The 26932-nt window shown below is 48.6% G+C and overlaps 1 long non-coding RNA gene across 1 annotated transcript; it reads right to left on the bottom strand.

Moving 5' to 3' along the window:
• Positions 1-609: 609 nt before the first annotated feature.
• Positions 610-25276, bottom strand: LOC128312796 (uncharacterized). Its single transcript, XR_008292544.1, has 3 exons — positions 25149-25276; positions 6606-6730; positions 610-1900 (listed from the first exon to the last, which is right to left on the bottom strand). It is a non-coding gene; the product is annotated as an uncharacterized LOC128312796 (long non-coding RNA).
• Between the last annotated feature and the right edge of the window lie 1656 nt (positions 25277-26932).

Raw genomic sequence — 26932 nt, 5'->3', positions numbered from 1 at the left:
GTAAAAATCTAAAACAAACAAACAAAACAAAACAGAAACAGACTCATAGGTACAGAGCAAACCAGTGGTGGCCAGAGGGGAGGGGGGTGGGAGGAAGGGAGAAATAAGGGAAAGAATTAAGCGGTATAAACTTCCAGGGGCGCCTAGGGGGCTCAGCCAGTTAAGCGTCTGACTCTTGGTTTCAGCTCAGGTCATGATCTCACCGTTCGTGAGTTCAAGCCCCGTGTTGGGCTCTGTGCTGACAGCCAGGAGCCTGCTTAGGATTCTCCCTTTCCCTCTCTCTCTCTCTGCCCCCCCCCCACTAGTTCACGTGCTCTCTTTCTCTCTCTCTCTCTCTCTCTCTCTCAAAACTAAATAAACTTAAAATAAAAAAGAGGTACCATACAGACTTCCAGTTATAAAAGAAATGAGTCACAAGAATGAAAAGTACAGCATGGCCACTGTAGTCAATCATATTGTAGGAAGTTTGTGTGGTGACCGTAACTAAACCTATCGTGGTGATCATTTAATAATGTATAAAAACATCCAATCACTATCTTGTACGCATGCAACTCATATAGTATGCCACTTATAACTTAATATCAATAATTAACTTATTAAAATGTACAAACCTCAAGAGTGGTCGGGATGGAGAAATTCAGATGCACTTGAGCTTGGTGATGGACGGGGTAAAGGGATAGGGAGCTGAGTGGCTATAAGACTGTGTGCATGGAGCCACTGAGGTAAAGACCCCAGGAGGAGGTCCTGATGGGAGAGGGGAGGAGATGTTCTGTTTAGGGCACGTGGAGCTGAAGAAGCTTCCAGAACACCCACAGAAGGAGATGTGCAGTAGGCATGTGAATGTAGGAGCTCACAGCTCACAGGAGAGGCCAAATGGGGGCACGGATTCAGGAGTGGATCGAGGAGCTGAGAGTTGGAAGCAGCCACCCATTTAAGGTTTAAGGGGCCAGAAAGAAGACAGAGGGGGAGATAGAGACAAGGAGAACCCGGAGAGAAGGTCAGGGCCTTGGCAAGGAGGAGATGATCCACAGAGGCCAATGTCATGAGAGGAGTCCTCCAGGATAGGAGCTGATAAGCCTCCTTGGATTTGGGGCAGGAAGACCACTGAAGACCTCCGAGGGGGCTATTTCCACGAGGTGGTGAGGACAAGGTCAGAGTAGGGCAGGCAGGGGAGCACGTGGGGAGCGAGGCAAAGATAGTAAGTGTAGACTACTTCCTGGAGAAAACATGGGCTCTGAAGGGGCAGAGAGAGATGGGTGGTAGCTGGAGGGCTTTGCTCAGTGCCCCCCAGACAGCAGACTCATGAGTGGGATTTTGAGGGACCGTGGCTCTTGCCCAACAGCCTGAGTTACTTAAGAGCAGAAATTTTGTCTCCCTATCGTGACCTCTTCATGGAGTCACGTATGTATCTTTAGCAGACTTTTGGTTGCAAGACAAAGTGCCCGGCAAAAAGAGGGCTGGATAACGGGCAAGTCTGACTCTCACATGACAAGAATTTGGAAAGAGGGCCGTGCAAGAGCTGAGGCAGCTTCCCAAACATGTTGGCAAGGACTCAGCCTTTCCCTAACTTCTGCTCCGCCATATTGGCCATCTCTACACTCACGATGCCAGGACTCATGCTACAGCTCCAAGCATCATGGCCGAAAAAAGGAGGTGGGGGGCGGGGGGACTTTGCACCTGGATGCATCTATTAGCAAGAAGAAAGAGGCAACGGCTGTTAGGAAGGCCTTCAGCACAGCATCCCCATGCTTGGCTGCTGTGCGTCCCCATCAGACCGGAGCTAGCTTCCCAAGGGCAGGAATTCTGTCTCCCCATCAGTCAGAAACATCTGGAGCATAGGCACTTGTCTCAGATTAGAAGCTTCTGGAAGACAGGGGCTGTGTCTTCTCCCCCAGGGTTCCTACAAAAAAAAAAAATCATAGAATATTAAAACAAACCCCCATCTCGTATTTCTTTCTTATCCTTTCAACTTAACAGGACCACTGTAGGAGTCAACTGCGGTCAACGTGATAAAACAGCTGCCTACTGTTTTTCCACAAACCAGAACACCTCCCCCCAAAAGTGCCAATGTGGTAACTCTCTGTGGTGCCCAGGGAGGGCCCCCCGGGGGCTGAGAGCCCCCTCACCCTGGAAGCCTCACCACCCAATACTGAGTTTCCTTCTCTAGCGCCCCACTCCCTACCCTGACTGAGCTCCCTGGCAAAGAAGGGTACACCCTTCTTCCATTCTAGAGACAAGCCAGGAGCCCTCTATCCTCAGACAGAAGTCTTCTGTCCAGAGTGAGAAGCCCACAGCCTGGGCCATGTGTGCCTTGGCCCCTCTCCCCCGGCTTCCTTGGGCAGTAGATTTTTCAATTTCTACCGTCTCCAAGCCCAACTTCCTGCTTAGCAGTAGCAGCCCCATTCCTGGAAGCCTCGTCTGAATGGAGCGATTCATGGGTCAACTGTGTGGGTGTAGGGGTGTGTGTGTGTGTGTGTGCGTGCTGTTAGCGTGCGAACAAACCAGTACGAGGCGATACAGAGTAAGGGGTTCGAAACACAGGCTGGAGTCACGCTGGCTGAGTCAGATGCCCCCTGTACCCCAACCTGAGCCTTAGTTTCTTCATCCGAACGGAGACAACGTTGGTACCAACCGCCCAGGCTTGCTGGAGCATTAAAAGAGACAACGGACGTAAAGCGCTGGGACTGGTTTGTCTGCAGGTGTATTGTTAGCACCCACGAGACCCAGCAGAATGCCTCTCCTTCCCTTGGCGCGAGCAGCTCCTGGTGGCCTGCCGGTAGGAAATGGGCACCGGTCCTGCTCCAGAGAGCTGTAGCCCACATCCTCTGTGTAGCACATTCCTCTCCTGTGTGGCCAGCCTGGTGAGGAGGGTCGGTGTAATTCTGACCACCAGTGGACATTCAGGGCACTACCCGTTCCCCCAGGGCCAGCTCCATAGGCATGCCACCTCCAGTGCCTGGAAGGGGACCGCACCTAGTTTAATGCCCTGCCACAGCCATCTCCAAATTCTTAATAACAAGGGGTCCCGCATTTTATTTTGCACTGGGACCCACAAATTAGGTAGCCGGTCCTACCCTCACCTGGATGCTTCTTCCCTTCCAGTCATCCAAGGTCCGGGGTTCTGCTGGGCTGTTCCCAACTAGACCAGCTACAGCCCCACCTGTTTCTTGAATCCTCAGGGCTGCTGGGTGTGGACCCCTACACAAAGGCACCCCACTTAGGGGGCACCGTGGAAGCCTTACCGACACATGGCTCAGCCAGCACTGCGTTCACCCAGAGGGGGTGCCTTTCTGCAACGCATCTGCCCGGAAGGGGTGACCTTGTCTAATTCTGCACAAAAAAACTTCGTTTGCAGGCAGTAACCCTTGTGTTCACTCTCGCTCATAATAAGAGAACTACGAATTAGAGCTCCACTGAGGTACCGTTTTTATCTGTCAGAAGGAACAAAAATCCTGAAGTGTGACCACCTGTTCCATTGGCAAGGCTTCCCCAGGGAAGCCAGCCCTCATCGGTAGCCGGTGGGAGAGCAAAATGCCCACAGAGGGCCACTTGGCAATAGCTATCAGAGCGATAAATGCATTTATCCTCTGGCTCAGTGACTCCGCTTCTGGAAATTTGCCCTATGAATGTGCACACACACGCACAAGCGCGTGCCCGGTGATTCATGAGCGAGTTTTTCGTTGCCACATTGTTTTGACTTGGGTTGCAAATAACACGCGTGTCCATGTAGAGAGCACTCGTTAAATAAACAATGATACATCCTCAACCTGCAATAGACAACATCTGCTCGATGAGAAAAGCTTCCTCTGTTGCAGTATGGAAAACCCCCAGGACGGGGTGGCAAGTGACAAGAATAAGGTAGAAGGCAGTATAAACACTGTGCTACACTTACGTAGGCAAGGGTGCAAGTGTGAATGCACATTTTCTAATATTGCCAGAAACACTTAACACACAAGAAGCTAATTTAAATGATTACCTATATAGAGAGCCGGGCTGGCAGGGAGACAGATGGGGACAGATGGGGTGCAAGGGAGATTTCTCAATATCTCATTTTTTAATTAAAAAATGTTTAGCCCCATGAATATATTTCCTACTTAAAGGAAAATTAGCATCATCAAACACATGCAAACATTCCTCTCCCTAAAGCAGATGCTAATTCTCAGAGACGATATAGTCTAATCCAAGGATTGGCAAACCGCAGTTTACCGGCCAAATCTATCTGCTGTCCACAAGCTAAGAATGGTTTTTACATTTTTAAATGGTTGGAGAAAAAGTCAGAAGAAGAACAATATCTTGTGACACATTAAAATGCCCCCCCACCAGGGGCGCCTGGGTGGCTCAGTCGGTTGAGCGTCCAACTTTGGCTCAGGTCATGATCTCACGGTCTGTGAGTTCGAGCCCCGCATTGGGCTCTGGGCTGACGCCTCAGAGCCTGGAGCCTGCTTCGGATTCTGTGTCTCCCTTTCTCTCTGCCCCTCCCCAGCTCGTGCTCTGTCTCTCTCACTCTCAAAAATGAATAAATGTTTAAAAAAATGTTTAAATGGTCCCCCCAATTTTTTTAATGCTCCAAAATTTAAATTTCAGTGGCAATAAATAAAGTTTTATTGTAACACAACCCTGACTTTTGGGTTACATTTTGTGTCTGACTGCTTTGATGTTCCAGTAGCAAAATTGAATAGTGTGACAAAGAATGTCTGGCCTCTTACAGGAAAAGTTTGCTCCTTTCTGGTCTAACGGAGTGCTTCTCAAACCATCCCTGGTGAAGGACCAGTTCTTCTTGTCTTTGATCCATCTCAGATCTCTACTTTTGCAAAATAAAAGACATATGAAATACGAAGCCAAATGTTTTATTATTCGATTCAGTGGACACAAAACCACCCCGTCAAATTGCTTTGAAATTTCTAAACGCTTACTCTCACTCTCTGTACGAGGTACCTCACGGCAGATGGGAACCTACCGACACTAGCCGGTGGACCCCACTTTGGGAACCGCTAGCTGAGCCTGTATTGAGGATAGACAGACGCCCTTTACAACTTCATAATTAGCAATCTGCTTCTGTCCTTTGATTTACGGTAAGAGACTGACTACCGTGTAGGTAAAATTTTTGCCTGCCGGAGGAAGGATGGACCACATCGTTCCTCCATAATTGCTTTTCGGTTTCAAGAGAAGCTCCAAAGTTGCCCTTTGGAAAAAGCCACAATTAAATGCTCTCCCAGGGCTTTTCTCTCCTCGGTGCCTTCCTCTAGAGGAAAGGAAGGGAGGGACCTACTTGTTCTCTAACACCTCTCCCTCCAGTAAAGACCTGGCATTCCTTAACCGAGTATTCCAAGAGTATGTTCAGTGTAAGTCTTTGTGTGCAAACTTTAGGAGGCCTTCCATTCCTGAGAAGGTTGCTTTTACAACCTCACACTGAATAACAATTTGAAAGGATATATGCTTCTTCTTTTTTTTTAATATTTATTTATTTATGAGAGAGAGAGACACAGAGCGCGAGAGGGGCAGAGAGCAAGGGAGACACAGAATCCGAAGCAGTCTCCAGGCTCTGAGCTGTCATTACGGAACCTGACACGGGCCCGAACCCACGAACTGCGAGATCATGACCCGAGCCCAAGTCGGACGCTTAACCGCCTGAGCCACCCAGGCTCCCCTGAAAGGATATTCTGATCAGGATCTCCTCATTAAACATCTGGGAGGAGCAGCGCTGGCAGGCACATCCCGAGATTAAAATCGACCACCCCTGGGATTGCCGGTTGGGTGGAAAAGGAGAGGAAAGAATGAAGGCCTGAACGCAGCTGAGCATTCTGCATTGTTTCCAACAATTCCTCACCCCAGCAGGCCTTTGGACAGTCCTAATATTTACCACCAGAACTTAAGCCCCTCAGCTCTGGCTTCCGGGGAGGAAGCAAAGGGAGAGGAAGAAGAGAGTTCAAGAAGCTTCCTGCCAACCTATCCAGTCATTGCCAAAAGGGGGCAGTCTTCCACTCCAGGGCACGGCCAGCCCCTTCTCCCCATCTTTGACAACCACCCCTGCCAGTCCAGTCGAGATCAGCTCCCTGTTTCCCTGCAGGACCCTACAGAGGTTCTTTTGTTTGTGCTTCAGATCCAAGCTTCTCTCTCAGATCTGTGGCTTTGCCAGACTGGTTTTGGCTAAGGGAGCCAGCCCCCATGCCCGTTCGCCATCTTGGCAGAAGAGAAAGGGAAATACATATCCTAATACCTTGTGTATGATTTTAAAGCACACACAGAGACTAGATATTTTTCAAGGAACCATATATCTAAAGGAACATATGAAGAATAAATCAGCAGGGAGCAAGAGGATGAAATTAATAAAATAAAACTGGTGTCTTGTACAAGCCAACAATATCATTGTGCTGGGACAGGGGGGTGGGGTGGGGGGACTGTGGTGTAACAGGCGTAACTGTGGTGTAACTGATCAACTAGAGTTGACCGGCAACTGGTCAACTATAAGTGCTTCTATCCCTTTGACTCAGCAACCCCGCTTCTGGAAATTTACCCTATCGTGCATGCACACACACACACACACACACACACACACACACTGGTGCAAGAGCCGTGTGTAAGGGACAGTGAGAACTCTCACCCACCACCGTCTTGATCCAAAGTCTGTTGTTTCTGCCGCTTCTGAGGTTAGAAACCTTGACAGGAATGTCCACTTGGACCCGTCTGGCAGCCCAGCCCCTGGATGGTAGTTCCGGGTAGTTCGCACAGCCTGGCCGGGATGAAACAACAATGTCTCAGTTTTTGCTCTCATTGGGAAGGGAGCATTCTTCCTCTACCCTTTTCACAGTCTTCCAGCTGGACTAAGAATTAAATTTACATGAGACAGGTTAATAGGAGGGGAAAAAAACAGGGTTTTATTATGCAGTCATGGGAGCCCAGTAATGAAATTGAGACCTAAGGAAACGACTAGGGGCAAGCAGTTCTTACACTTTTTAGACAAAAAGACAAAAAACCTGAGAAATTGGCAGAAAAAAAACAGCTTAAGTTTGGGAGCTTCCATGAGTAAAGAATTCTAAACTGAATTTGGGCCAGGATAGTAAATAGGTAAAAAGTAACAATGGTTGTTAACATAGCCCTCTGGGCTCTAAATTTCCCACCTCTGGTGATAAAGATGTCTCTTTACCTCCTAGGACATGGAGGGTACCTTTCACATGGGAGATTTATCTCCTGCTTTGAGGGGGTTGGGGGGACAAGAAGGGTCCGACTGTCCTTCATGCACAGGTAACTTTTATTTAAAATAACCAATAGGCCAGGGAGCCTGGCTGGCTCAGTCGGTGGAGCATGGGACTCTTGATCTCAGGGTCATGGGTTCAAGCCCCACACTGGGTGTAGAGATTACTTAAAATAAAATCTATAAAAATTAAAACTTAAAAACACTAGGGGCGCCTGGGTGGCTCAGTCCATTGGGTGTCCAACTCTTGATGTTGGCTCAGGTCGTGTTCTCACGGTTCATGAGATTGAGCCCCAAGTCAGGCTGCACACTGACAGCCCAAAGCCTGCTTGGGATTCTCTCTCTCCTCTCTCTCTGCCCCTCCTCCTGCTCACTCTCTCAATCTCTCTCAAAAATAAACATTTTTTTTATTTTTAAAAACTAAAAACAAAAATTAAAATAAATTAAATTATCAATATGCCAAAGTGGCACATTTTGGGGTGGTCTGCCCTCGGCCCCTATACTATGTCTCAGCTATATTAACAGAAATCAGGGGTGCCTGGGTGGCTCATTTGGTTGAGCATCCGACTCTTGATTTCAGTTCATGTCATGATCCCAGGGTCATAGGATCAAGGCCCGAGTCAGGCTCCACACTGAGCACGGACCCTGCTTGAGATTCTTACTCTCCCTCTGCCCCTCTCCCCCGTTAGCACTCTCTCTCCCCACCCCCTCTCTCTTTCTCTCAAATTAAAAAAAAAAAATCACACATTTAATCCAAAAATCATTCTTATTTTGCCTTTGTCCTGACTTTTAGGATGGACTTCAACTGATGCATCCTGCCCGGTAGTAAGTGGAACAAAGTCAGGTGCATTCCAAGTGGCAGAAAGGTGACCATCGGAGACTGCAAATCTTCCAGATGTGATATAAGGAGACATAATTAGGTAGATGAATGAGTGAATGGTAGACTGGGAGCAAACCAGGGATAGAAACCACACCTGGTTCACCTGAGGCCTGGCCACGATGCAGTCAAGTGCTGAGGGGCCAGGACATAGGCTGGGCCCCAAGAATCTGGGGAGACACGTCAATGGTGCCTAACACAGCCTACCCCTTGAGCCACTGAGCTCCACTCATGCCTTCCCACTCTACCCAGCATGTGGCATCCCTCACCTTCACTCAAGAGGCTGAACCTGGGCAAGCAATCTGCATGGGCCCTGGAAATGACTCAGGGCCATTAGGGCAAGGAAATTGCAGAAGGTGGGACCACAGGCACCAAACAGGCCCCCAAAAAAGAGGCTCTTTCAGGAAGGGCTAAACCTTTGGGAGAAGCCAGACTTTGTCTAGCCACCTTCCCACAAGCACATCTTTACTTTAATTTTCACGCTTTTATTTGACCAGTGAAGCGAGGAAGCTCTCACTGGTCTCTGAAGACCTTGACAATGAAATCCAGACCATCTGAGCTTCCCACATTTCGTTCCAACCCAGCCCAGGAGACTTTTCAAGGGCAAAAGCTACTGATGAATTCCATCCCCTAAGGGAAATAAATCACATCGACGGCTTTTGGCTTTCCGTAGCTTGGATGAGATGAAAAAAGCCAGCTGGCTGACTGAGGGACTTTCCCACTTTTCAACTGGGTCAGGGCCTGGGAGTAATTTCCATCCAAAAGAGAGCATGTTGGAGAAAGGTACCCAGAAGCAGGGATATCGACAACAGCAGCAACAACAATGCATCTCAATGCAGGTCTCAGGCCAAGCACTCTGGTTTTTTTTATTGAAGTACAATTGACACACAATGTTATATCTGTCTCAGGTATACAGCATAGTGATTCAACCATTACGTACGTTACAAAATGCTCATCCCGGTAAGTGTCGTCATCATCTGTCGCCATACAAAATTACCAAAATATTATTGACTCGATTCCCTAGGCTGTACCTTTCCTTTTAAATGCATCTTTGCATTCAACCGTCTTAGCAATCCTATGAGGTAGGTAATACTTTCTTCCCTGCTTTCCATTCATTCATTCAGCAGGATGTCTATTGCGTATGTTTAATGTTTCAGGCGCAAAAATCAGGGACAGGCAAAAGTCAGACAGGCAAGGTCCCTGCCTCTCGACACTTACAAGCCCCTGGGAGGAGACAGATGCAGCCAATTAACAAATTACAAGGGGGAAAAAAAGATAGTCGTAATGAATATGAAGAAAAGAAAGCAAGAGAATAAAAGGAAACAGGGTCTGAATTTGAGAGAGGGTGGTCAGGAAAGGCGCTGCACAGGAGAGGATATCTGAAGTGTGATATGAAGAAGTCAGCCCTAAGATGATCAAGGAAAACTCAAACCAGGCAGAGAAAGCAGCTAAAACAAGGGCAAAGAGGCAGGACTGAGCTTGACATATTTGAGAACAGAAGGAAGGAAATTATGGTGCAGAGCATAAACAGAAGAAAACAAAAGCAGTGTAGTTTGCAAGCAGGAGAGTATAGGAAATGAAATCGAGGCCGCTTGATCTTGCCTATGTGTAAAATCTCTTCTCAGATAGATAAGCCAGGGGGAAAAAAAGAAAAGAAGAAAGATCTCAAATATCTGGAATAAAATATGGTAAGAGGTATAAAGAGATATGGAGGCTTTCTGAATTAATAATAATAATAATAATAATAATAATAAGCTGTGCCTCTGGATCAAACCCTACCTGAAAGCCGATAATCTTTTTCTTAAACACAAGTCAATAGACTTCCTTTATTGTTTAAACCAGTTCACTTGGGTTTTCTGTTACTTGCATTAAAGGCATGCTCAGTGATTTGTATACATTCTTATGTTTAATATTTTTTAACTTCCCTGATGAAGTAGCTGTTATTAACTCCACTGTGTAGATGAGAAACAGAGAATAAAAAAAGCCAAATGATAACACAAATTCTTAGTGGCAGTTGGGATTCCAACTCAGTCTTCCAAAGACTGAGTGCCTGGGGCATCTGGGTGGCTCAGTCGGTTAAGCATCTGACTTCAACTCAGGTCATGTTCTCACAGTTCATGGGTTCAAGCCCTGCATCGGGCTCTCTGCTGTCAGCACAGATCCCGCTTTGGATCTTCGTTTCCCCCAACTCTCTGTTCCTCTCCCTCTCCCTCTTTCTCTCAAAAATAAACATTAAAAAAATTTTTAACTAAAAAAAAAAAAAAGACTGAATGCTTAATCTCCATGATATATCAGCTCTATGGAACCACAGCAACAAGTCATCCATGAAGCCTGAATCTCAGGATCTTTCCACGCCTCAACTAGTCACATGGAAGGACAGAAAAGAGAGCCAGGAAGTCCACCACGAGAAAAGAAGAGAGAGAAGAGAGCATCATTTCCATGTGCTTTATTTACCTTTTCATTTTAGACTTTTGATCTTTGAAAACGTCTGACAGACACAAAGTAAACAAAATTATATCATGAACTCCTCTGTACTCATCCCCAAGCTTCAACATTTATCAACATTCTGCCTTCTTTTATCATCCACCCCCCCCCCACCCACTCTGCACCTGCACTCACTTATAATCATCGTTATTGTTTACGGTTCCTTCTTAGAGGGAAAAGACACATGTGCTGAAATGCACAAATCTTAGCTGGACAAGTTTGACAAGTGGATACACCCACGTAATCCTCATCCCATCACAATATGGAACATTTGCACCTCCCCAGGAAGTTCCCGCCTGTCTCTGCCGAGTCAGGCCCTTGCCTGGGTGTATTTGTCTGCTCAGACTGTCATGATAAAGCACCATAAACTAGGTACCTCGAACAACAGTTTGGAAAGCTAGATCCAAGAGCAAGGTGTCAGCGGGGTCGGTTTCTTCCACTCGGCTTGCGTATGACCAACTTCTCCCTGTATTTCACAGGGGTCTCAGGATAAGCCCCCTGCCACCCGCCTCTGGGTATCCCTCCCGCCTCCACCCCAGGAAGGGTAGAGCTTTGTCCTCCAGGGCTGTAGCTTTTTGCCATAGTGTTTTTGTGTCTTTCAACCCCACATACTCTCGCTTCACAAAGACGGCACATTGTGGTACAAAGAGCAAATGGACTTTTCAATTCCGAGCTCTGCCACTAAGAACAAATATCTTAATTTCCCTGGGCCTCCCTTTTCTTTAGCTGAAAAGGACACAAATACGTAGGGACTTTTTGTAAGACTTAGGTGTAATACCACTCCTCACCAGCGGGGGGAGCCCCACCACAGCAGTTGGACCAGGAGGAGGTGGGTTATTGGAGGATTTCACTGGAAAAGACGCTGCTCCGGCCCTACTCAGGGAAGGTCCCTGCCTGGGGCTTCACGGGGAGAGGGGTGCTTACTTCTGCAGCCGACAGCAGGAGGAAGAGAGGAGGGTCTGTGGGGTCTGTGGTGGGACATGGCAGAGCTAGTGGGGGGACCCCAGCCACCAAGGGACCACCCACACGGGGTCCCCGGGGTAACAGCCCCGCACAAGAAAAGGACCACCCCACCTTTGGCATCTTGGGGGCTCATGGGAGGTCAGGGCAGGTGTCAGGGCAAGTGGTTGCGATGATGGAGACTGTGGTAAAAGCTGAAACGTCCCAAAGTTACCCAGTCCTCATCCCTAGAAACCTGTGAATGTCACCTAATGTGGCAACAGGGATGTAACAGAGGTAATTAAAACAGGAATTTGAGACGGGGAGGCTATCCTAAATAAGTTCAGAGCAGGCTTGGGAAGCTGAAACAGGGATGGGTAGACACCGGTGGCTTCCGGATGGCCTGGACCACCAGGGAGGAGGTGGGAGGAGCCTTGACTTGACTGGCAGCTAGTGCCAGGGCAGGGCTTGGGCACTTGAACAGAAGGCCCCCTCCCAGTGGCTTTGCCACCCGGAACAACAAGTGCGAGGGAAGGTGTGTGGACACCTGAACAGGTTCCTGGATTGGCGGCTCGGAGTTAGGGCCTTGCAGAGGACCTCGCCAGTGGCATCACCGTGACTGGTGACACGTCGACCGATCACCTTGCCACCATGGACAACGCTCACCTGGACAACACTGGGCCCGCCCCTGCGCTGTCCCTTCTTCCACTGTCACTGCTGATCTTGGACATGGGCTCAAATTCTGAGTCCTCTGCCTTCAGGGCTCAGGAGGGGCTCCCTGATTCCCAGAACCACTGAGCAGGTCCTGACCACCCCCCGAAGTCTGGGTTCCCCGGGCCAGGTGAATCTCACTGGCTTTCCCACCTCAAGTATTTCGCCTCTCTCCCCGACCCCACACACCAGTTCATTCATCCTCCGGCACCTCCTCGAAGAACCGGGGGAAATCGACCTAGCCCCAAGGTAGAAACAACCAGGGCCAGAGAAGCAGGTGAACCAAGCCAGGCCAGAGAGGACCTTCAGCTTCCCCCTCACCCAGAGACAAGGAGGCTGTGGCAGGTGGACGTCACCGTCTGGTGGCTGCGGAGAAGCAACACCTGGGCGGAAACCCAGTGACGTCCCTTAGTGACTTAAGGAGCGTGCTCAGTGGTTCTGGGAATCTGGAAGCCCCCTCCCTTAGTCTGGCACACACTTGACTAGGAGGAAAAGCTTCTCTTTATAGGGCATAGAATTAGACCAATTACACTCTCCATACCATCATTTAGTAAACTTTGATTGAGCATCTATTATGTTAGTGCACTGTTCCAAATGCTCAGAACACATCACACACCCAAAAAAACCCAGATATCTGGGGCGCCTGGGTGGTTCAGTTAAGCGGCCAACTCTTGACTTCAGCTCAGGCCATGAGCTCACGGTTTGTGAGTTCGAGCCTGTGTCAGGCTCCATGCTGACGGTGCTGAGCCTGCTTGGGATTCTCTCTCTCTCCCTCTCTTTCTGCCCCTCCTCTGCTCATGCACGCTCTCTCTCTCTCTCTCTCTCAGAAGAAATAAGTAAACTTAAAAAACAAAAGCAAAAACAGATGTCTGACCAAGGTCCATGCGCAGTGGCGATGGGGAGTGGGAAGGAGGAAGGAGATAATCAATGACCAAGGAGCGCAATTAACGAGTAAGTTAGAGTATGTTAGAAGGTAACACTTGCTATGAAAACAGAAAAAGTACAGCAGGTTAAGAGGAAAGAAGGTCAGGAGAAAGGGCTGTAATTGTAAATGGGGGTGGGATTCCTTGAGAAAGTGACATTTGAATGAAGAACTAAGGACAAGAGGGTGTCAACCGCCCAGATATCTGGGGGGGGGGGAGCCAGGCAGAGGGAACAACCAGGGCTGAGGCCCCAAGGCAGGGGTACACCTGGCATGTTGGGGGACCAGCCAGGACACCAGGGTGGCTGGAGCAGAGTGAACAAGAAAACATAACAGGGGTTGGGAACAGGGCGTTGGACCAGGCGGGGCCCCGTCCGCCACACTGAGGCTTTGCCTTCTATTCTGAGACAAAGTTGGGGTGACGTGACTTGCACATGACACGATCGCTCTGGCTGATGTGCAGGGAAGAGCCAGTAGGAAGCAGAGGCCGAAGCGAGGAGGAAGGAGCTCCTTGCGATCATCCAGGTGGAGGACGTGTGGCGGCTGCACGGACAAGGCGGTAGCCACGGAGGCGGAGAGAAGTGGTCAGTTTCCGGATGTAATTTGAAAGGACAGCCAAGGGGACTTCCGGGCAGATTGGATCCCTGGGGTCAGGGATGCCTGAACACCCGTAAGCAGACATTGCCTCCAGCTGAGACGGGCAAGGCGGCGTGGAACAGTTCTGTGGGGCAGGTCGGGGGTTTGTGCCTGGTCGTGTGGCGTCCTGACGCCCACTAGACACCCACGTGGAGACGGCAGGCAGAGCGAATGCATCCAGCGCGGGAGCTGACCACATCACCACAGGAGTGGGTTTGAAACTGTGTCCCGTTAACGAGGCTGAGACCAGCGGAAAGTTGAAAGCTCGTTTTTCATTGAGCTGTTTCTCCCTGCTCAACTATTATTGTGTCTTCTCAGACCCCACTAAGCGGCTGTCTCTGCAGAAGGCTGGACTCAGGGTCAGCCGACAAGGTTCCAGCCTAGGAACGAGGGAGGCCCTGCATTCCTTCCCCAAGGCAATGAGCCCAAGACTCCATCCAGGATGTACCAGCTCTTGGTGAGTGCCCATAGCCCTTCTCCCCATCCTGGCATAACCTCCAGGAGGCAGGATTGAATTGTGCCTGGTTCTGATGCAAAGTCTCCACCTGCCCCCCTCCAGCAAATGGGGGTGGGGGGTGGGTTACATATATGCCACTCTGTGCACATGCTCCGTCCTTCATCATGACCTCCTCCTGTTTCCCCGCCCTTTATGTGTGTAACTCAACCTGGCTGGTCATAAAAATACATCTCAGCCTTTGCAGAGGCAGATTTGAGGCTGTCCTAGAGTCTCCGCCTTTGGCTGCCTCTCCATAGACCCTTTCCTTGCTGCAAACCTGATGTCTCAGTGATTTGCTTTGCTAGACATCAGGCAGACGGGCTTGGGTTCGTTCGCCAGCATGGAGAAGAGAAAAGGTTCAAAGTTAGCCTGGGGCAACCCAGTGGAAGAGATGGGGAAGCAAGACTCAGAGCAGCCAGCAAAGGGGACTGGGGAGTGGCTGGGAGGTGGGATGGAGACCCGGAGAGAGGAGGTTCTGGAAGGCAAGGATGAGTCTGGAGGTTGGGGGGTGGGGGTGAGGGGGTCAGCATGTTCCGTGCTGAGACAGGTCCACTCAGATGAGAATTGAGAATTGGCCACCGGACTAGCAACGTGGTGGTCATCAGTGACCTGAGGAAGTGTCGTGTAGAGCCTCGGGAGGGAGGCTGGTGGACCAGAGTGTGCATCCATCAAGATCCCAATGGGAAGGAAAGGCCCCTTCAAGTTGGGAAACTCAGGGAGACTTGAATCAAGGGGCTTTTGTCAAAGGTGGGCAGGTGTATGGAAATCCCAAGAAATATGTAACGGTGGGTAGCTGTTACCATCCCCACATCGGAGAAGTCAAAGGAAAGAACCCTTTAGCGGAACCCAGAGAGAGAGCAGTGAGGAGAGGGACCCAGGAGCTGTGGCCTTGGCTTGACGGACGCACCCAGCCCCAGGGGGAGAAACTCCCTGACCTCGCTCTCCTCTCTCCTCTGTCCTGCTGGTCATCGCTGTAGCCAAATCCAACAGGGAGCCAGAGTGTAAGGGATCCTACGGATGCAGATGCAGAGGCCGGCCTCCATGATGCAGGCAGGGTGGGAACAGAGTCTGAAGGGCAAACAGACGGCATCCAGGAAAGATTGGGTGAGAAAACGGTGTTTGCTGTGTTATGAGGCATTTCCCCAGCATTGTTTAGGACTTACTGAAAAGAAAGGCGATGTTTTAGGTGGAAACAGTGAGGCGATGAGAAATGCTACGTGTTTTTTGTGGGATGGATCTTCCCAGAGAACGTTTCTAAGGAATGCAGAGTAAATCCACGTGACCAGAAAAGACCACCGTGGCCCCGACCCAAATGGGAATGAGAAGCCCTCATGCTGCTTTTCCTCAAATGCTCTCCTTCTTTTGATCCACACTCTCCTGAGTTGTCCCTCACCTCACTGGCCACTCGTTCTCTCTCTGCATTGCAGGCACCCTCCTTGATTTGACCAGAGTTCCCCTGAACTTGGCCCTCAGCCCTCTCCACAAGTGGAATGTGAACACAACGGCTGGCACTCAAGCAACTATATTGAACCATAGGGCCCTACACTTAAAATAGCCAAGCAGCAGGAGAGAGGACACCCAGTCCTTGATGCTTAACTCACTTTCACATTCAAGCAGCCCCCACTTCCAGACTTCTGTGAGAGGGAAATAGACTTCCATCTTGTTGAAGCCATGATTATTTGGGGTTTCTATCATTCACAGCTGAACCTAATTCTGATACGCCACCCTGAACCCAAAGCTGAAAATCTGCTTCCCATTTCACATTCAGCCTCGTTGTCCAGCAGTGAGCTCAAATGCCATCAGAAAGATACTCCAATAACAAATTCCTCAGTTTAATATGAACCCTCTCCTGTGACCAAACTCCCAGGAAGAAAGTGAAGTCTGAAAATTACCCTAATACATTTATTCTAAATGAACATTCTCCCCCCTCATTTTAATGCATCCAGATTTGATGCATTCATGCAATCGAGACACATCTTAAAATCAATGACAGTTGACAGTTGTCTCACAGGTGGCATTCCTGACCTAGTTGTGGAGAAACCTTCTGTTGATCACTTCAGATAAGATCAAAGAACCAGCATCAAAGCATATAGATTAGAGAGAGTGTGCTTTTTGCCTTACAAGCTCAAATCCAAGGGAATTGTGGTTCAAAATGTGTCCTCCCCAAGTCCTCATTGGCTCAGTCTCAGCCCAAGATCTCAACTCCCTCTTTATGTTCTAGCCAGACCCCTAACAGCTCAGCCTTTCTCCTAAGGCAGTGAGTGGGCATCAGCATTACCTGGAAAGCCTCTAAAGACTGAATTCCGGGGCCCTAACCCTAAAGCTTCTGGTTCAGAAGGTCAGGGATGGGGCCTGATAATTTGCATGTGTCCTTCCAACTGTTAAAAATTTCCCAAACAATCTTGATCCCTAGCAACAGAGTATTATAAATGCAGGCCGCTTAAACTGCCTTCTTATGCCTCAAATGAACAATAATTTTGTTTTAACTTTACTTATTTTGAGAGAGAGGGAGAGAGAGAGAGAACATGATCATGAGTGGGGGAGGGGCAGAGAGAGAGAGAGAGAGAGAGAGAGAGAGAGAGAATCCCAAGCAGGCTCCATGCTGTCGTCGTGGAGCCCAATGCAAGGCTTGATCTCACGAACCGTGAGATCATGACCCAAGACAAAGCCAAGAGTCAGAGGCTTAACTGACTTAGCCAGCCAGGCGCCCCTTGAGTGGGTAATAATTTGGTTGCATCATTTCTACACCTCAGTGCAGGTAGGTGTCATGTTATGTTTATAAGAGTGCCTGTTCCTTTTTGATCTTTTTCTGTATTATGGAACCTACCATCTGTCCATGGGTGAATCCAGTGTTTGGCCATGATCTGACTTCTATAATTGATAAATTATAAATAATAAAAGCTAACTTGAGACTTCAAATGGGACTGACCACATTTGGATAAGCCATCTAAATTCAAGGCCGATCCCTCCACAGGAGGGTTTTTTGATCTCGGTGCTACTAACTTGCTCAGCTGTGGGGCCGCCCTGGGCATCATGGGATGTTTAGCAGCCTGGCCTGCCCCCGCTACATCCCAGTAGCTTCCTCCCAGTTGTGACCATCAAATGCATCTCCAGGCATTGCCAAATGTTCCCCGGGGACCCAGATCGCCCTTGGTTGACAACAATCCTCTACAGTTCAGTCCCTTGGCTCTGAGGCCGCTCAAAACAAGGCAAATGGAAAGGAACTCAAGGGGCACATGGGTGGCTTGGTCGGTTGAGCATCCGACTCTTGATTTCGTCTCAGGTTCGTGAGATCGGGCCCTGGGTTGGGCTCTGCGCTGACAGGGTGGAGCCTGCTCGGATTCTCTAAACAAACAAACAACCATACATACATTAAAAGAAAAAAAAAAGGAATTCATTCCACCTGTGCCACATAAGGCTTTAATGCTAAAAGCTAAAACCCTCATGATCTAGAACATCGCTTCTCCAAATTTAACATGCCCCCAGATTGCACAGGGAATCTGGTTAAAATGCAGACCCCAACTCAGGAGGTCTGGGTGGGATCTACCCAAAGCATGGTCCAACCCAGACTAAGTGAATCAGAATCTGCACTTTTAACAAAATCTCCGGGTGATTCATGTGCACATTACAGTTTGAGAAGCACTGCCCTAGAAAAACACACTCGCGGGGCGCCTGGGTGGCTCAGTCGGTGGAGCGGTGAAGCGTCCCACTTCAGCTCAGGTCATGATCTCACGGTTTGTGAGTTGGAGCCCCGCGTCGGGCTCTGTGCTGACAGCTCAGAGCCTGGAGCCTGCTTCCGATTCTGTGTCTCCCTCTCTCTCTGCCCCTCCCCAGCTTGTGCTCACTTGCTCTCTCTCTCTCTCTCTCTCTCAAAAATAAGTAAATAAACACTTCTGAAAAATAAATTAATTAATTAACATTAAAAAATTTTTTTTAATTAAAAACAAAAACACATACACTCGAATTTAGCTGAAGCTAAAGTCCCAGCCGGCAGAGCTGGCAGAAGGAAAGGAAACTCAGCAAATCGTCCTTCTGCTTCCAGCATCTGCAGGATTTGCCTAGGGAAGCCTCTCCCCCGCCCCCCAAAGGATCCAGGACTCTGGCTGGTCCCGCTGCCTGAAGCTCCCACAGCCCTGGGGCATCTGCTAAAGACCCCTGCTATCCCATGCGTGGTGCTAGGTGCTAGGTGCTAGGGCTGGCCTCTTCTAGTCCAGAGTCCAGTTGAAGTAGCCTACACGCCAAAACCTGCATGGCCCATGCTCCTCCTAAGTCCCTCCCATGACCCTGCCCATGGCTGCTAAGACCGTCACCGTCACCGGAAGCTCCAGCTGTATGCAAATGAACAGCAGCTTGTCACAAATGTCGCTTTCATTTTCCTCCCCTAGTTTTACTCCTTGTCCGTTTCTTAAATTCCCAGCCGGCATCAGATTTGAGGTTTTGAGGCATTAAGTAATGTCTTCTTTCCCTTTCCCATGTGAGGTCGCTCTTGCAGTGGACTTAACTTGCAGTGGGTTAACTCTCTCTTGTTAACCCAACCCAGGAGACCGTCTTATTCCTCTTTTTTAGCATTTTAACACAATACAACAGAATAATACCTCTCTGTCTCCTGTGCTACTTACCACTTTCTACTGAGAGTTGAAGTCATTTCTGCACCTGCCCATCTCCTTTTCCGGACAACAAGCTTGGAGGACAGGCTACGTATTTGATTCGTTTTTGCACCCAGGCAAAAGCTTGCATGTAAGGATGCTCAAGAAATGTTTACTTGTGAATGGTCATGACTGTGTTTACTATGCCCTGTTGGCCCATTTTACTAGCGAATTAAGTGATTCTTCAACTCCTTCCAAGTGTGACATAGAACTTAGTTTTCTAGGCGAGCCCGCCCTGGTCAGAGCCTCTCCCACATATTGGAAGTCTGAAATCATTTCTATCTCGCAGGTCATGGGCCGTGTTGTCGAATCTGCTGATTGATTTCTCCTTGTATCACTCACTGCTGGCCTTTTGTTAACGTTTGAAGTCACTTAGCTTGTCTGCTTTCATCTGTTCTTAGATCACCTTTGCTCCATTACCTCCGCAGCTAAGGATGTGATTAACAAATTATTTCAGATCTAGATCTGAAAATGTTCCCTGCCTAACATCGAAGTATAACAAGGTGACTCTGGGTAGGAAAAGACTCAGAGCTGTTTTAGTCCTTGGTGAGGAAAAATGAGACAAGGGTGGGCCTCAACATGGCTGTTGGTATCTCCCATATGGGCATGTGGGGAGGTGACGATGATGGAGGTGACCAGGATGATGATCATAAGATTAAAGGGGGGGGGGGTCATCAGTATGATTTCTTCCATGACACTCAAGTATAAAAAATGTCAAGTTATGTTAACTGTCCAAACCAAATCAATGTGGCCACCCTTGGTGGCCACCACTTGGTGAACTATGGCTGTACTTCCTGGTGGTCACTCAGCCTATTGGAAAGCCTGGGGCTATCCTCTCTACAAGGTTGGGCCCACCGATCTTTGTTGAGGTCTCCAACCACAGCGCCTGGCGTTCAGCCATACCTCCATACACCACCCAGGGGTCTCCTGAGCACGAACAGACTAGATTTCTGCCACCCATGGAAAACTCCCAGATCGGCCCGGATCCTTACCAGTTTCAAATGACAGAACCCAGGTCAACCCAAGTCACAAAAAGAATTTATTGGATCACCTGATTTGAAGGTTTAGAGTAGAAGTCAAACAATGTTGGATCCCAAAGTCAGTCTCTCTCTCTCTCTCAATTTCCTTCTGCTTCCTTAAGCACATTAGCTTCCTTCTACAGGCAGCTTATTCCATGTAGTTAAGAAAGATGGTCACTGGCAGCTCCAGATTTGCCTGGTTTTTATAGCACAAGACCTCAGAGAAAGACTCATAAACAAAACCTAATGAAACATTCCGAGGGGTACAGTTTGGGTGCCTACACCTGTAAATATTCCTGTGGCCAGGAGAAATGAGACATGTGTTTGGACACCTTGGGTCACAAGTCCACCCTTGTGGAAAGTGCAGGACGCCATGACAGACAGCCCTACAGGATCACATGGAATGGAGCGGAGTGATGGTTTTTCAAGGTAAAAAATGGTTATTACCAACAAGATGGAGAGAAGGTATTAACACAAAGTGTTCCCACTACAGTGCATGCGTGCACACACACACACACACACACACACGCACACACGCACACACATACTTAGAATGTCTAGTGCCTGTAACCCAATCTCCTCGTGCCCTACCATACCACCACCACTATACTCCTACCAAAAAAACCGGAGGACTTTTCTCTATTTCAACAAACCAGGAATAATTAGGACAACTAGTGTGGACTTTAGTATCCAAGATAGAAGAGCCTCACATGGTGGCATAAAGGCTGGCTCCCTTTTATCTGAAAGCAGAAGCCAGGACGCCTGGGTGGCTCAGTTTGTTGAGGGTCTGAATTCAGCTCAGGTCATGATCTCATGGTTCGTGAGTTCGAGCCCTGCATCAGGCTCTGTGCTGAGAGCTCGGAGCCTGGACCCTGCTTCAGATTCTGTGTGTCTCCCTTTCTCTCTGCTCCTCCCCACCCCTCCCTTTCTCTCTCAAAATTAAACAAACTTAAAAAAAATTTTTTTTAAATGAAAGCAGAAACCACTGGATGATAAGCCTGCTTCCATGAGTGGAGATGTTTATTGTCTTGTTTGCAAATATGAACAATCAAGAATCAACAGAAATGTGGAAGAAGAAAAAAAAAACATTGCAAAATGATGGAGGCTAGCATAATCAAACAAAGTAGGGAAAATGACCTGGGAGAAATAGAGATAATTCAGGGAACAGAAAATGATTTTTTTTTTTATTTTTTAGTCTCTTGTTGTTACTCTCAAAGAGATTCAAGAAAACAATGCATTCATAAGGCACCAGGAAGTTATGTTAAAATAGTCATTACATAACCAGAAAGAGCTCTTATCTTAGAAATTTTAAGAAAATATATGATTGCCGCAATTCCTTAAGCCAAGAAAGGGTTGGAAGATAAAGTCAAGATAGTTCTCAGAAAGTAGAACAAAAAGACTGTAAAAGAGAAAATATAACAGAAAAGATAAGAGACTCAGAGAATCAATCCAGGCAGTTCGACAGTCCACTTTTAGGAAATCCAAGAAGAGAAAACAGAGCAACAGAAATTCTCAAAGAAACGAAGACCAGTCCTCAGGTTGAATGACCCCACCTAATGCTAGCAACTCCCGTGGGGAAAACACTTATGCCCAGCACCGTCGCTGTAAACTTTTAGAACACTAAAGACAAAGACGGGATCCTAAAAGCTTCCGTGAAAGAGAGGGAAATAAACAGATTATCTACAAAAGAACACAAACCAGGCACAGAGCTGGGTTTGGTCCATGGTCCCGAGTCTGCCAGCACCTGGGCTGGGGTTCTACAACCACAGGAAGTATGAGGCAGCCAAGACATGTTGGGACATGGAAAGACTTAGAAGCTTGCTTCCTTTTCCCAGAAATTATCGGGGGAAGCATTCCATCAAAATAAGAAGGTGAGCTGAGGCGAGGACATAAAGTCCAAGAACCAATGCATCCCACTCACAAAGAGAATGAAAGGAAGTCCCAGAATGAATGACAGCTATGTCTGATGGAAACTGAATGCCAGTCTGACTCTCCTTCCAGCAGGCTCCGGGGCCCTAGAGGACCTCATTCCAGTCATTCAAGTGTGACAATTACACAAATCAAACAAGACCTCCTTGGGTCACCGGCCCATTTCAACTCTGATGACTCCCGTGTGGATCGGCCCATGCTCTGAGATCTCATCACCTCCACATCTACTACCTGTCACGATGATCCCACTCATTCCGGCCCGGGGTCTGCCTGCTGCCTCTTGGCTGTGCCACCCTGGGCATCCCTCAACCCCTCAGAAATCATTTCAGCTGCAGCCCCTCCATAGCATCACTGGCCAAGAAAGAAAAGCCCAGGATAAGCTTTCTTAAAATTATGATGCTCCCCTCCCCAATTGCGTTCTTAAAGTGAGAGGAACAGAAGAGGAATCTGGACCCCGAAGGGTTCAGGGGGGTGATACGCCAGAGGGTGGGTGGAGCCAGGGTGCACAGGATAGGTACCAATCAGGAATTCTTGCCTCCCCCTCACCCCCCCTCCACATGAAGACAATGAATCCGGCTTTCCATGTTGCATGGCTTACATCAACATTTGAACGTGCCAACCCAGGCGACACGAGACTCAGAATCATGGACCAGGGCACCCGTAGTAATATGCCCAGCCTGACTCAACATTTCATTCTTGATGGAGGAGCCCCAACATCGATGCTCACAATTTCTCCCCATTGACTAATATGAATTAGCAAACCCCTTCAGTTCTTTCTTTTACAAAAACGTTTTAATGTCTATTTATTTTTGAGAGAGAGAGAGAGCACAGACAGGGGAGGGGTAGAGAGAAAGGGAGACACAGAATCCGAAGCAGGCTCCAGGCTCTGAGCTGTCAGCACAGAGCCCAATACAGGGCTTGAACTCATGAACTGCTAGATTATGAACTGAGCCCGAATCGGACACTTAACCGACTGAGCCACCCAGGCGCCCACCCCCTTGGATTTTTTCTGGGATGACCCTTCTGCATATTATTCTGGAAATCCCAAGCTTAAGCCTGATGTTTACTCACACCCTTTACCCATCAAATACTTAGGTACCTACTGTGTGCCGGGCACTGTTCTAGGACAGGGGATAGAGGTGTGCTCGGGAAAAAGTGCTTGCCCTCGAGGAACACACACTCTTTTCGGGGGGAACAGGGGAAATAAAGACACCTGACATATAATGTATGAGTGGTGCCAGCTAGGACAAATATCTCGGTCTGTAAGTACCTTATTTTGTCAAAACAACCATCCAATCCTGAGGCCTCCCCAGTCCTCATCCACTTTAAATTGCCAGAGGGTAGGAACCGCCCGTCTTCCAAGCTTTGCCCTTGGTGAGCAGGTGCCTGTTTAGCGACTGTGGGTGTCCTGAGCAGCTAGTGTGCCAAATCACCACTCCACCTCTCCCCTCGGGGCCTCTCGCCTCCCACCTTCTTCCTTTATCAACGAAATATCTTTGCTTGCAAGCTGCAGAAACTTCTGACGGACCAAAGCCAAAGAAGAATTTGGTGAAAGGAAGTTGGGTGTCTCATGAAATAAAAGGAAAAGCTTTGGGGTGCCTGGGTGGCTCAGTCGGTTAAGGCTTGGGATCTCGGTTTCAGCTCAGGTCACGATCTCACAGGGGAGTTCCAGTGCCGCATCAGGCTCCAAGCGGACAGTGTGGAACCTGCTGGAGATTCTGTGTCTCCCCCCCCCTTCTCTCTGCCCCTCCCCTGCAAGCGCTCTCTCTGTCTCTCTCAAAATCAATGAACTTTAAAAAAAAAAAAAAAAGGAAAAGGAAAGGCTGATCTAGCTGGCCTTGGGAGGAAGACGGAAGGCAAGGAAGGAGTCTCTAGCAAGGGTCTTAGAACACTAAGGACGGAAAGGCTCTGTCCATTGGCCTGAAACTAGCGCAGGGTTCCCCTGAAGAGGGAGAGCCCCCGCCTGATTGGTCGGCTTGGGTCAAGTACCTGCCTTTGGAGGGTGGGGCCTCATTGTGATTGGCAGTTCCGCCAGGACCACAGATAATGAGAGGAGAGAAACGGGATGATGGCATTAAAGGAGGGGAGAAAGTGTTCTGAACCGAGAAAAGCAAAGATGTCAGCAGGACTTCTGAGCCCCTGGGCCTCTGTAGCCAGCGCATCACCCTCCTCGGGGCTGTCGTCAACGGCCATCATCAGCTGAACCCCAGTTCACCCTTCCGAGCCCAGCTCAGGCGACAGCCGCTCCCTGCGGCTCTCCCTGAAGGCCAGGCAGGCAGCGTGAATTGTCCCCTCCGTGGCCCTCCCGTGGCTCCCTGGCGCTTTCCACCACACTGCTGCTGGAGCCCCTGGCCTTTTTGCTTCTCTGTCCCCTGGGGTCAGCCGTGGAGCCTTTTCATCTTGGCGGTGGACACACGTTAGGGACCCCGCGTTTCACAAATGTGTTTGGATTCTTTTTACTCTTTGTGAGGACTTGGTCCCCATTAATTTGCACCTACTGGGGATCTCCAGGCAACACTGGGGTGTTCACTGCTGCTCTGGAAGTTTCTCTACTGACTTCTGGCAGCTCCTTTGTTTGTGTTCAAAGACTTGCTGTGAGCGTCCAAGGTGCTTTGTTTTGTTTTTGAGATGTTCCCTTTGTTCTGGCATTTTATCTTGCTGGGCTGTGTTCCTGGGGCTGGCATTTCTCTGTAAGGGAATCCATTGTTCTGTGGACTTCCTGATATCACCTATGTTATCTCCCAATGACTCAGGACAGCACGATTCACATTCTTGGATTAAGACTCTAGGGCTTAGGGAAAAGATCTCCGGAACTGTCCCACGCCCAGCAGGGCTTCTTCTGGATTTTCTCCAGGAGTAGTTCAGGTCTACCATTTTATTGGGTTGGTTTGGATTTGGTGCTCTGGGTTAGTGGCAGAACCGAAGCCTGACCTCTCACCTCCTTGTTTGGAATTCTTTCCTCCGGCCTTTGTCTCGGGCCTCTTAGGTTCTGAGGAGGAGGCTCCCTGAGCGTGGGGGCAGTGATGATGTCAGATGATGGATCCCAGGGGAGGAAATTCTCAGTTTCCAGAAATCCAGGTCAGGAGCCAAAAGAAACCCTAAGGATTGGGTTCTGGGTACCTGGGTGCCTCCAGGGAGGGCACAGCAGTAGGTTCTGGAAAACCAGAGCACAAATGGTCAGAGGAGGCCACCGAGGTCAGCTTCAGGGCATCCATGGAACTAAACACCAGTCTTCAGGACCCCGGACTCCAGGGCATCTGACAGACCAAACACATCAGGGTCTGTTCCCAAACTCACCACTGGGCGGCAGCATGGAGCAACAGCATGGGACTTCCGGGCTTGCGGGCTTCCTGTGAATTGGGTCCTCAGGTGGCCTTGGCTGGTCGCTTCCTTGGCAGGGCGCTGAGCCTAAGTTTCATCATGTGTAAAACAGAAACAATAATACTCACTTCACAGGGTTGTAGTGAGGTGAAATGTAAAGACTAGAACACACATGGCCTCATTACCACCAGCGCCAGCCCGGGATGCAGGCAAAAGGCCCCACCCTGGGTCCCATGCTTGAGAGGACCTGCGTGTCACACAGACACGCACGCAGGCACACACACACACACCCCAAATTTGTTGGAAGGCGCCTGAGTGCCTTTGTCCCTTGCCAGGCACCCAGCACTGGGTCAGCCCTGTTTCTGGCCTCTCGGCTCCTTGGTTATAATTCTCTCCCCTGTTCTCATAACTAACACCTTTCAGCCCCGTGAACGGCTTCCCAGCCTCTCGTGCCCCCTGTCCTGGCAACAAAAGGCACCTGGGTCAAACTATCGGAAGACTGTGTGCCCCACTGCAGCCACATGGTCGCACAGTCGTTGGAGGAAGGGGTCAGCTTTCCAGACCCTTCCTCTCGGAGACACTCCAGGTCTTGCTTAGCAAATGTCACTTCGCCCATCTCCTTGTGCCTGGTCATTTCCAACCCACAGTGTGGAGCCGCTTGTGGGCCACAGTTTCCCAGGGCGACTAAGGAACACGGGGCCATATCACACAACGCATATCACGCGGAAATGTATATAATGCGGGTGGACACATAACATTGGGTCATGATAGCAACGCTTTCACTGGCAGCTACATGACACTGAACACTGGAATGGCGAACAGTTTAATCTAAAAAAAAAAAAAAAATTGGCCGTGGGGCGCCTGAGTGGTCCAGTCAGTGAAGCGTCTGACTCTTGATTGTGGCTCAGGTCATGATCTCAGGGTTCGTGAGATCGATGATGGGGCGGAGCCTGCTTGGGATTCTCCCTCTCCCTCTGTCTCTGTCCCTCCCCCCTCAAAATAAATAAATAAACACATAAATAAATAAACATGCAGATAAATACATAAATAAACAAATACTTGGCGAGTTGTAATTAAATTTCAATGAAAATACTTCCCAAGAGTGAACTTCATTCAAATTCTTTTAAATTTTATATATTCACTAGTGATAATTTATATTTTGCCTATGAATTTTAATAGAGTGTAGAGTATTTTAGGAGAAAACCCTTTTTAAAAGTATGTTTATGTATTTACTTTGAGAGAGAGAGAGAGAGAGAGAATCCCAAGCAGGGCTCAAACTCGGGAACTGTGAGATCGTGACCTGAGCTGAAATCAAGGGTCAGACACTTAACCGACTGAGTCACCCAGGCGCCCCAGGAGAAAAACCTTTTTGAGAACATAACAAAATAATTCCAATTTTTCTCTTTAGATTCACTTGTTTAATGAAACACAGATCTTATACACTTTGAATACAAGTACATTTTTAAAAATCTTTTAGGTCATTATGGTCAGAAGAGCAAAAATTATGTAAAAATTTGATTAGAAGGTAATGGCGATGTTGCTAAAATGAAAGCAAGAAAAACAAATTTTATGGAACAAAGATGCAATCATTTATGAAGTATGTATGTCTATTATTTTATGAGTCATTCGGACACATGCAATAATAATTAAACTCCAGCGACTGGGACTTAATTTCTGACTTCCAGTCATACAAAAACTGTGGCTCTCCATATGTTCTTTAATCTGTTGTTAGGAAAGGAGGCTCGAACTCACGAACCGTG

The sequence above is a fragment of the Acinonyx jubatus genome, chromosome C1 (genome assembly GCF_027475565.1).
Source record: "Acinonyx jubatus isolate Ajub_Pintada_27869175 chromosome C1, VMU_Ajub_asm_v1.0, whole genome shotgun sequence".
In the NCBI taxonomy this organism is placed as follows: Eukaryota; Metazoa; Chordata; class Mammalia; order Carnivora; family Felidae; genus Acinonyx; species Acinonyx jubatus.
Note: the sequence above shows the minus strand (reverse complement) of the source record. Positions and strands in the feature narration are given on the sequence as shown.